Source organism: Echinops telfairi, unplaced genomic scaffold, assembly GCF_000313985.2.
Source record: "Echinops telfairi isolate 266 unplaced genomic scaffold, ASM31398v2 ScPeMD7_23;HRSCAF=83, whole genome shotgun sequence".
In the NCBI taxonomy this organism is placed as follows: Eukaryota; Metazoa; Chordata; class Mammalia; order Afrosoricida; family Tenrecidae; genus Echinops; species Echinops telfairi.
Genome location: NW_022103920.1, coordinates 25,762,219 through 25,774,523, shown reverse-complemented (window position 1 = coordinate 25,774,523; position 12,305 = coordinate 25,762,219).

Here is a 12,305-nt window from a genome sequence, read left to right as displayed (position 1 = left end):
GGGTTTCAGAGACTGTAAATCTTTATGGGAGCTGGTGGTGGGTTCAAAATGTGGCCCTGACAGTTAGCATTCCAGTGAGAAATCTATTAGCTCCAGGATTTAGGATCATTAATAAGTAGACACAATACTATGACTATAATGTCCCAAAAATTGAACCAGGGATTTATAGAAACAATGGCTTTTATGAGAATAGAGTTTGAGATATCACTTGATTGTAACCCTGATATCAGAACAATTAGTTCTTACAATAAGGCCCTGCCTGGTATACACCTCCATGAACAGATCCCTGAAGACATGGGTGACCTAGCAAAATGATGAAGAATTAGCTGGTACCTGGCTATCATGACTAAATAGCATATAGAGTATTAAATGTTTGTCTCAAAAAGCACTTATTTAAGAGAAGAAGAAGTGCACCAACCTGTGTGATCCAAAGATAGCTTATTATATAAGATCCAAGCCTGGAAAAGGGAATGGAACTAGTGCCCAAATCCTAAATACCCAGATTTCAGAAAACTACAAAGCTGTTAGTGGTGGCTCAGTATCCGTTCACAGTGTCTCACTACATGGGACATGGGATGAGCCTCCTGTGAATGCCCAATGTTCATTGGCTGGAAGCAGCAATAGCCAGAAATCAGCTGGTGAGCTTGCAAAGGGGGTTTTAGCAAGTGCACTCAGGCTGGAAAGTAACATCTTGTCCTTCTCCCTCCGAGCCCAATTGAATTTATTCTATGCTTTTATTCTCTGCTTTCTATTCCTTTGAAGTTGCTATCAGTTTTGTATGGCCATTTTTGATACCGTAGGTGCTTGCTTGGTGTTTTCCCTAGTCTTTATTTTTATTTATATTTATCTGTATAGGGAAACTGGAATCGAAAGAAATACAAAGACAGTAGCAGGATTGATAATTACCAGGGGATATCGAGGGAGGGAAAAATGAGGGATTAACATTAACGTGTAAAAAAGGAGAAGGAATTCCAAATGTGATGATGATTTCACAGCTGCTCTTGACAGAACTGAACCATTGAATTGTACGCTTTATTAATTGTAACTATAAAAATAAATAACAATAATTAAAAAAATTTCAAGATGAGATTCTTCACATCCTCTCTAGGAGACAAAAGCTATTCAGTGACACCCAAGCAATAGTGTGTGGCTGACAGCTGTCCTCTGGAATAGATCAAAGGGGTTTTATGTTTAAACAGGCTACTGAATGCAGCCAAATATTAGAGGTGGTCGAGAGGAGAACCTCGTAAGACATACTTCTATTAGCTGACAAATTCAGTGTTAAAGTGGAATTTTAAATGCTGAAATTGCATAAGGAACAAGGATATGCAGGACGTTTTCTAAAGCCATGTCTGTCATTTCTCCCACTGGTGTGACTATTATGTATCTATGATTATCTGAGGGAAATGAGTTTAGGTTGGGCCAATAATTCTGACACAAGTGAAGGACCTCAATTTAGGAGCTCTCACACATGACGATATTAAACCCACTTGACCCAAATTTTATAAAGAAAACCTCAAAGCACAATGGACAGAGATACAAGGAGGCATGAGAAGAAAATTTAATTGAACCCAGAAAATTTTAAAAAGTATTTTGCACATGAAGAATAAATTTCAAGATTATAGAATGAGTTGAGAAAATCAGCTCAAATTTTAAAGTATAATAAAGGATTTAACAAAGGCAAGTCCAACTTCCATAGGCTGGCAGGTTGGAGCTTTAAGCAGTGCTTGTTTCTGTATTATAGTTTTAAGGTAGAATTCCTACTCCTATAGAGAGCCTGGGAATTTGCTTTTAAAGCCTTCATCTGACTGATAGAGACTTGCTTTAATTATCAAGGATAATCTCTTTGATTTAGGGAATAGTGATTATAAAGTTTAATTACATCTACAAAATACCTTCATAATAATTTCCAATTAGTGATTGACAAAACAGTTGGGCACCATAGTCTAGCCAAGTTGACACATGTAATTAACCATCACAGTGAATATGTGTCCTACATGCTGTTGATTCTCAAATTATTATTGAAAACCTTATTAATTTCAAGGTAATTTATTTTAGTAAACATTTGTGACAGAGGAAAGTGACTGGCAGGGAAGAGAAATTCAAATTCAAATTCAAATATGGCAAATAGATGGGATAACAATTGCTTTTTAAAAAATGTGGAAAGAAAGGTGCAAATAAACACTGAGACTTCCAACTTCTCCATATTATTTGGATTCATGTGACTGTGGATATTTTGTGCATTTAAAGGTAGAAAATAATTGAAATGTTTCTTCCATAGGGTACTTTACAATTATAAAATGGGAGAAAAAGATTCTAGAAATATTTCACAATTTGTTTATGTTCTCTCTTCTATGTTCACTAAATATTATTGTAAAAATCTAAGTTGCTATAAGGATCCCTCGTGGCGCCAACTGGCAGGCCCTCGATTGCTGGAGAGCATTGCTCTCAGGAGAGCATTGAAATGTTAACCACAATGTCAGAGGTTCAAGCCTACTACTTGCTCTGCTTGAAAAACACTAAGTTATCTGCTCCAGTACATATTTATAGCCCTAGAATCCATATATATTGAACTATGTGGACTTTATTTAAATGATAAGTAAAACATTCTACCCACTTTTGAACAATATACTGTCTAGGGAATACAGGAAGAAATATAATTTAAAATGTAATATGATAACCTCCACTATGAAATATTTACATGGAGCTCCATTAGCATTTATGGAAGCCACATTTACAGGATTCATCTGACATCATGTAGAAATGTACAGATCAGAGGATATTTTGTTAAACTCTTCATATCCTATATGACTATGATAGCAGCCGTCAGCTTGAAAGGGAAAATCCATCAGGCTGAGGAAACACCTTGCCCATTCACTGCTCTCAGTAGGATCTGGTGCCTTTGAGCCGGTTCCAACTCATGGCAACCCTCTCTGTAGCAGAAGGAAACCCTGCCCAGTGAGTGACATTCTCATGATTGTGCTTATGTTTGAGCCCATTGAGGGAGCCACTGTATCAATCCATCTTGTCAAGATTTTCCTCTCCACCAAGGATGATATCCTCCAGGGACTGGTCTCTCCTGACAACAGGCCCAAGGTACAAGAAACAAAGTTTCTTCCACTTTGCTTCTAAGTAGCATTCTGGTTGTACTTTATCTAACACAGATTTGTTTGTTATTTTGGCAGCTCATGAGACTAAATATTCTTCTCCTGCACCATAATTCAAACACATCAGTTCTCCTTTGGTTTTCTTTATTCAATACCAAACTTTCACATGCATATGAGGCCATTCAAAGTACCTAGACTAGGATCAGGTACACGTTAGTTCTCTATGCAATATCCTTGCTTTGCAAAACTTTAAATTGGCCATTTGCAGCAGATTTACCCTATTTCATGCATCACTTGATCTCTGACTCCTGCTTCTGTGAGAATGAATTATGGATCCAAGCAAGATGGAATCCTTGAAAACTTCAATCCCTTTTCTGTTTATTATGATGTTGCCTATTGGTCCAGGTATGAGTATTCTGATTTTCTGTACATTGAGTTACAGTCCATACTGCCATCCTTGATCTTCATTAGCAAGTGTTTTAAGTTCTCACTTTTAACCAGTAAGGTTATTTTATCTGCATACCACATGTTGTGAACCAATGTCCCTCCAGTCCCGAAGCTGGGTTATTCTACCCATAATTCATTTTCTCTGATTATTTGCTCAGCATACACAGTATATAAGGATGGTGAGAAGATATCCTGACACATTTCTCCTACAGTGCTCCCTAGTTAGTCAACTTCCTGTGGATCCATGTACATGGATCTGCATGAGGACAAGGGAGTTCTTCCCTTCTCCCATAGTTTAGTATGGTCCACACAGACTAATGTGTTAGCATGGTCATAAAACACAAACAAACATTTTTCTAGTGTGCTCTGTTTTCATTCGAGAATCATCTGATGTCAGCAATAAAACCCCTGTTCCTCGTCCTCTTCTGAATCTGGCCTGAACCTCTGACAGCCGCCTATCAAACTATCACTACAACTGTGGTAAAGCGCATGCTATTTCGGAGGAAACCAACTTGAGCTTGTAAGATAAAAGCTAAATTAAACTTCAGTTGGAAACTAATTGTTCTACTTTCAAAGAAATACTTTCTAATTATATATTGGAATTTATAATATAAATATAATATTGAGAAATTAGGTACAGTTGAGAAGAGATTTAGCTCAGCATAAGTTAGATTTTTAAGAAAATAAAATAATGGAAATTTATCATTTCTTTTTACTTTTCCTTCTGGTCACATAATGATTGAATTTTCACTAATGTTTTTTTCAAATACTCTTCTTAAAATGAACAATTCATCAGTTAAAAATATTCTAAAAATCAGAGAAAATATTCTAGAAAGTAAAAATATCAGTTGAAAAATCAAATGCTTGGTTTATGTGCCACAATGTAATTCCTCTTTGGCAGAATTAAAGCTTGATGGGAGCTAGGTGGGAGACACTGAGCCAATTCAGACAACTATACAATTCCAGCATGTTGAATTATGTTGTCTAGTGGTATTTCAACAAATAGCAAAATATATGGTAGTATTTGGGTGAGTTATAAATCAAATGACTGTATATGTTCTATTTGTGTTGATTATCTCTACCTTCTCATGTTTAGTACATGATATTAGGAAAGTTTAACACTACAATGTCCAAATTGACATATAGTTTGAAAGATATGGGCACAAACTTTGAATAGTATATATTGCCTTTGTTTTCCAGTAACAGATTAGTATATATATATATATATATGATATATATATTCACATTAGGATATATAGCATTCATATGAATGCTATCACATATATATCCTAATGCTATCATTTATATATGTATGATAAAATAAAATGTTACCTTTAAATTTTGTATTCCTTGAGCACTTAGATAAGAGAATTGGGGTGCATCTGTTTGTTTTACTTCAATTTATAATTTATTTGGGAGTGAAAGTAAGTAAATGATTAACTTTTCGCTTCACCATTTATTATTTATGAAAACAAGGCTTAACAACTTCTGAAAATCATATTAAAAGCATGTAAGTCCTAAGGTATTATAAAATCAGAAAAGCTATAAAAGCTCACTACAAGACAAAAATTGCCCTTGTCTCCTTTCAAACTTGGTATTCATGTGGTGTGACTATATTTCAGTCTTTAAAATGACTACAAATTTCAGTCTTTTAAACAGATCTTTGTTCATCTAAAAAAAGTAGAATATACAAACTGTTTCAAAACACATAATTCACTGACTACTAACGCTTAGAAAGAATGAGAACAAAACTACATCTGTATATAAGCAAACAGCACACATTATTTTCACAAAATCTAAAATCAGCAAATTAATTAATGATCTAATGATATGGATGACATCAAGAGGTTTGTCATTAGGAATATCTTAGTAGAATAGTGTTTTTGGAAAAAAACATCAAGTCTGTTTCTGTCATAGTACATTATTAAACCTTTCTGGGCATGGTCATGCTCTCTTAGTATTTTAATTTAATACTATATATGTTCATTGTAAATTAATTAGTACTCTTAGTCATATCACTAGAAACTACTGGAGCAGTTTATTCTGAGGTTAGAGAACAGGTACACATGCTAAATGCATTTGTTAAATTCCATTTTATTTCATTGTCTGTATGACTATATTATGTATTGACCTAAATTAGAATACATTAACATTTTAAAATGGAAGATAAAAACAAATGTATTTATGATCATATCAGTTAATACAAGGGCAGATTTGTCCCCCAATATTGCTTTCACTAACTCTATGTCATGTTGCAAAATAGAATTTGAAACACAGTTGGAACTTTGAATTTAATTATTTTATTAGTTGCTAATCTTCAGTAACCCTTGGGGAAGATTTTCATACAATACTTAACTCCCTTTTAATATGTATTTACTTACACTGCTATCTCTCCTATTCTGCCTTTTGATCCTTAAGGTCAAAGAATATTTGTGATTTGGAGTTCCATTCCTTGCTTGTAACTTAGAACCTTGCACAAAGCATAAAGAAATAAATTATTTTTATGAATGATGTAAAAAATGCACTTTCAAGGATAATAATGATGGCCTTGATAAAAATGTAAAAAGAATTAACCTACTTTTGGGTTGGAGGCCAAAAACTATTGATAAATATTTTGTCTAAAGAACTGCACTACTTTTTGTACAATAAAACACTAGATTTCTTTCCCCTGGCCTTCTACTATAGCTTGTTTCTGACATTGACTAATGGTGGGCATAGCCACTGTGTGGAAGAGAGCATCTATGTCCCTGACGGCTACTGGAGATGCTCTATTTCCTGTGTGAAGTAGAGCTTATGGTCCAGAGGACGAATCCCAATGAGAATAAATTTAACCCAAAACTCAAAAACACTTATCAGATCACAATGGTTGATTTAATGCCATTCCATTTACCTGCTTTTACAAATGCTCATAATGACTAGAACCGATGTAGTTTTATTGAGAGATACTTAATGAATTTATAGAGAAGCAACGGGGTTATGAATTGATGAAGTCAGAATGATGATGCAAATGTTTATTGTAACATCACAGATGATGGAACGGAGGGATTATAGGAAGCTTATTCTGAAAACCCCATTACCATGTGCCGATTGCTGGAGGAGGGGTGTTGTGAGACTGATGAGCTATAGAATGCATCAGAATAAATGTTATGAACACAACAACTTTCAAATAACTCAGAGAGCATGTGCCTGTGCTACTAGAATATTATTTTGTAGAGCCATGTTTTGTTTGCACTCCTCGGGAATAAAAATTTCTTTTGGTGTGAAGGAAGAGTAGTTATTTAAATGTGTCTCTCTGTCATGGAGTCATCCCTGACTCCTGTCAATCCTGTGGGTTTCTGTCACTAACTATTCACAGCAGGAGCAAGCCAGTCTTCTTCCCAGGAAGCTACTCCGCCAGGGCTCTACATGTAGTAGAACACAAATGAGTGTAAAAAAAAAGCCATTTATTAAAATATACCTAAGTAAGCTATCAGTTGTACTTCAACTGAACACAATTTGAACAAAGGACATGCTTTTAATTAATTTAGCTTAGGTTTCTTGTGGGGAGGCAGGTTCAGCTGAAATAGTCTGAATAGGAAAAATTACCTGCTCAAGAATTTTGTTATACTCGGTTGCAAACAATAACGTACTTGTGAAAAACTAACAGCTTGAAAGGTAATGGAATTATTGAACTGAATTTCATTAGTAGCAAGGGTAGAGATGCTGATTTTCTTGTTCGACCAAGTTGAGTTTTAAAGCATTTTCTTGCTTTTAAAAATCACGAACAATCACAAACATGGCATGTAACAGGATTGCCGAGGCTCAAGAAATAGATGATTCACTAAATTATCCTAAAAACTATACATATTATAGTTTTTTTTCTGTCTTAGAATTATTATTTTTCTTAGACTAGAGTTAGGCATTTTTAATATGAGCTATTCCTACCATTTAATATTTATCTATTCATAACTGTTTTCTTATTCATTCTGTGCAGTAGCATACTCTGAAAATTGCAACTTTACGCTGAAGCATATTACAGTGCAGGAGGGAACTACATACACAAGCTAAAATACAAAGTATAAATGTTAATGCAGATTAGAGCGCCCTGGGAGCTTAGTGGTTACACGTTGGGCTGTGATCTGCACGGTCGGCAGTTCTAAACCATCAGATGCTCCGTCAAAGAAAGATGGAAGAAATAGTTCTATTTCTATAAAGAGGTACAATCTCAGAAACCCATTGAGGCAGGATTGGCTTGATGGAAAAGAGCTTTGAGTTAAAAGTTAAAACTTTAGTAAAAGTGGAAGTGGGTCACGTGTGTTAATGAAGGGACTGAATGAGTGCTCTCCTTACAAATAGGTAAGGATATTACATTTAATTACATTTGAGTCTGGTCGGATGAGGAGATTGGAATATGAGACATACGCATCTGGAATAAATGCATTTGAGATTACAGATGTATAAAAGAGAATAAATCATGATGACAAGTTCTCAGAATTGGAATACATTTCATGTACACACGATTTAGCTGGTAGATCATAGAATTGAATATGTACAAGAATAATGGGAAATATGATTTAAATTGTTTTAAAAACTATAAGAAATGAAAAAAAACTATAAGAAATGATAAAAATGGAGATGAGCATTGATATATATAACCTGTATAATTTCACCATATATGCAATATCTTGAAACAAGTACACTTCAAACGGAATGAAGTCGGAGGTATTACGTATGGACTACATCTGAAATAATATTTCCAGAGGAAATATGTATAACAAGTGCTGAAATTTATACACATTTACCCTATTGTTATGTAGAATAGGAAGAAAACAATCTTGAGAAATATATATCAGATGGAAATTTAAGTATGATAAATTTTCCCCAGAGGACTTACATATCTCCAAAAATCTTTCTGGGGCTTGTAGAAATCTTGAAATATTTAGACTGGGACTTCATCCAGTTTTGGGTCAATAATGTACAAAGCACCTGTCCAAAGCTGAAGATATATGAGAATCCAATAGCCCAGTTGAATCACAATTATTTCAGGACCAAGTTTACAAGGAAGCTAATATATTCCACTCAAGTCCCAAGTAAAATGTGAATTTGTGATAGAGGTTTGAGAATCTGTAACACCTTGAGCTTTACTGTCTTATTCCAAGAATGTAGAATTCTTTTAATTAAAAAATTCAGGGGAAAACGTTTAACTCTTAGAAAATTGTCAAAAGCTTGAAATACTTGAAAATGATCCTCTGAGGGCTTAATATGAATAAGAATGTCTGTACATGTGATGGTAACCATTGTTCTCCTTCGATGCAGTCACGCTGGCTCACATTCGTTGTGACCCAAGGTCCAATAGAACAAGCCTCGTCCTGTGCCTTCCTCATGATTGTTGCTGGTCTACTTGAGCCCATCATTCCCTTTCTCCTTTACCGAACATGATGTCCTTTTCCAGGAACTGGTCCCTCCAGATAACATGCCCATGGTACCTGAGACAAAGTCTCACCGTCCTTGTTTAGAAGGAGCATTCTGGATGCGCTTCTTCCAAGATAGATGTATTCGCTTGCTCTTCCGGCAGTCCATGGTACTTTCAACATTCTTTGTCAACACCCTGATTCAAATGCCTCCATTCTTGTGCCATCTTTTTTACTCATCGTTCAATGTTCACCTGCAGATAAAGTGACTGAGTATTTCATGCCTTGGATCAGGAATGCCATAGTCTTCAAAGTGGCATTTTGGCTTTTCAGCATTTTATGGTGGTCTATGATTGTTGGTAGGAACCCTGATGGTATATTGGTTTTACTTTGGGTTGTAAAAAACAAAGGCAACCACAGTTCAAAACCACCAGCCACTCCAGGAGAAAGACAAGGTTTTCTACTCCCATCATGGGTTACAATCTCAGATTCTCGGAGGGGCATTTTTACCCCGACCCCAAGGGCCACTGTGAGTTGGCACTGATTGCATGGCAGCGAGTTTGGTTTGGTTTCATTTGGTTGTTTTCAGGGGCCAACAAATGCATTTCAACTCATAGTAACTTCATGCAGAAGTGAAAGAAACACTGCTAGGTTCTGCATCATCTCATGGAAAAAAACAAACTTTTTCTCTCTTTTTTTTTAAAATCAATTTATTGGGGCTCATACAATTCATCACAATACATAGATCAATTGTGTAAAGCACATCTATACATTTGTTGCCCTCATCATTCCCAAAATTCGCTTGCCTCTTGGGTTCCCAGAATCCACTCATTTTCCTTCCCCCCCGCCCCCCCTTCCCTTCCTCCTCCCCTTTCCCCCATGCACCCTTAATAATTTATAAATTATTATTGTATCCTATATTACACTGTCCGGCATCTCCCTTCACCCACCCCGCTGCTGCCCATCCCCCAGAGAGGAGGCCATATGTGGCTCCCATCTTGCTCGGCTTTCTCACTACCTCCCTGAAGCCACAGCATCCTTTATAAGATGTTCTTCATGTTCGTAGCCAGATATTGCAGTGCTCCAACTCTGAATACTCTGGCTCTTTTTCTTTTTTCCTCTTTCTTCTTTCTATACATGATTTCATTCTTGCCCATGAATCTACAAAACACCCATAAGTTAATATTTTCTAAGGTTATATTTTTATCCTTGACGTCATTATTGAGCCACTAAGTCAAACATCCAATTTACTATTTAACATGCTTAAACCTCAAAGCTTGATTTGAACTTTCTTCAAATTTATTTTCCCTATATTTTCCCTCAATGACCCCATCCCCAACTATTCACCAGTATAAAAGGAAGGGGGTACCCCCCACCCACCCCTGAACAGGAAAAAGTTCTGCTGGGCAGAGCTTTTGTAGTACAGCATCCAGCAACTCACTCTGAGTTAGTGCACCCAGTGGCATCATCTGGGAAGGTTCTCTTGGGTTTCAGTGAATTTTTTCATAAAAGCAGTGTTACTGGAACCTTGTGTTTTGTGATGGCAGATTCATGAGAACAGTGTGCAGCTGTTAAATTTTTTTCCTGCTAAGGAAAAATGCTGCAGAAACTGTTGTGATGTTGAACACAGTTTAAGGACAGAGCTAAGGGAAACATGGAAAAAAGTGTACAAAAGAGTAGTTTTCTTGTTTCAAAAAATGGCGAAATGCCGATTGATGATAAACCTCATTCTGGTCATCCGTCAACTTCCACAGTGGACAAAAATGTTAACTTGTAGTGCATTTGGAGTTCATTCCACCAGGTAAGACTATTAATCAAGCTTTCTATTTAGAGGTTCTGAAAAGATAACATTAGAGTTTATTACAAAAAAGGCCCAATATGTGACAGTTGGGAGATTAGTTTTGCCACCCAGACAATGCACCTGATCACACAGCCATCTCTGTGTGCCTTTTTTGAGCAAAAATCAGCAGACCTCTCTTGCTTTATGTACATTACTCTCCTTACCCTGCTCCATGTGACTGCTTCTTGATTCTGTGAATGAAGAGGAACATGAAAGGACAGTGAGTTGATTACATAGAAGAGGTGAAGGAAAAAATGAGGGAGGTGCTGTCAGCCATCCAAACAGATGAGGTTGAAAAATGTTTCCAAGAATGGAATTGCAGATTTGACAAATGTATTACATGTAATGGAGAGCACTTTGAAGGTGATAAGGTTATCTTATAGAAAAAAATTTAAATACATGATTTTGAAAAAAGTAATTTTGGTTTCCTTTGGGTACTCTTTGGGATTCAAACCCCAAGTCTCAAAGCAGGTGACTTCTAATAACCATTTAGCTAATGTAAATGTAAGTGCAGGTAAAAAGTGTGTGTATAGGGGCGAAGATGGGGAGACAATATTTCAAAGTACCACTCTCAACCAAGGAGAGATAGAAGCACCTCTATCGTTTTTCCAATAAAACGTCATTCCTTCTTGCCTGGGCTATAGCAGTAGCCTTCTTAGTTAATTGTGCCAGCCTGGCCAATAATCACATGTGGGGTTAATTGAAAGGCGGAGGGATAAATGGGTGGTGAGCCTCGCCTTTCTAGTTCTGGGGTCTCTTGCTTTGTGATGGTTGCACCAGGGGGCAGCTGACTTAGCAGTTCCCTGCTTCAGCTTGCAAGATTGACTTCCTACAAGACATCCCCAAGGAGAAGCCACATGGACCTCCCTGCTAGTGCTGAGATGCTTATTCATTCACTGACTCAGCTTTCCTCCTGCAGTCGGCATCATTGCCTCTGTTTTGTGAGGTGGAGGACTTTGTGGACTGGTGTTGGGTTAATGGGTTAATGTTGGACTTGTGGGCTTGGGCAGCATTGGGTTGGGATGTTTTCGTGATGCACACTTTCTTTACATAAAACCCTCTCTTATACATGAGTTGCTGTGGATTTGTTTCTCCTAAGTACCCAGACTAACACACCTTCTAACAAATTCACTCTTTCCCCCTCAGTACTTCTTCTCTACATAGGTATACAACTATTACTAAGTATTTATAAATCAAATATCTATGTATGAATACATAAATTCTATTTACCCCCAAAGCTACCATGAATTCTTTCTTACATATATTTTTGACTTTATTTCAAATTAAGGCATTGTTGTATATCTCTCTTTTTGTAATGTCGCAAGCTCCACTCTGCTGAGGGCCTTTAGAACCAGTGTAACATATGCGTCCAACGCTGCTGCCCGTCATCTTTGTTTGGCACTCTGGTTCTCAACCACGTTGGTCTCTATTCACAAATAGCTTGTTAAAGAGATTTTCCTTTACCATCATCCAGTCTGAAATAATATATTTACATCCTCTCTACAATTCTCTCCCTCCTTA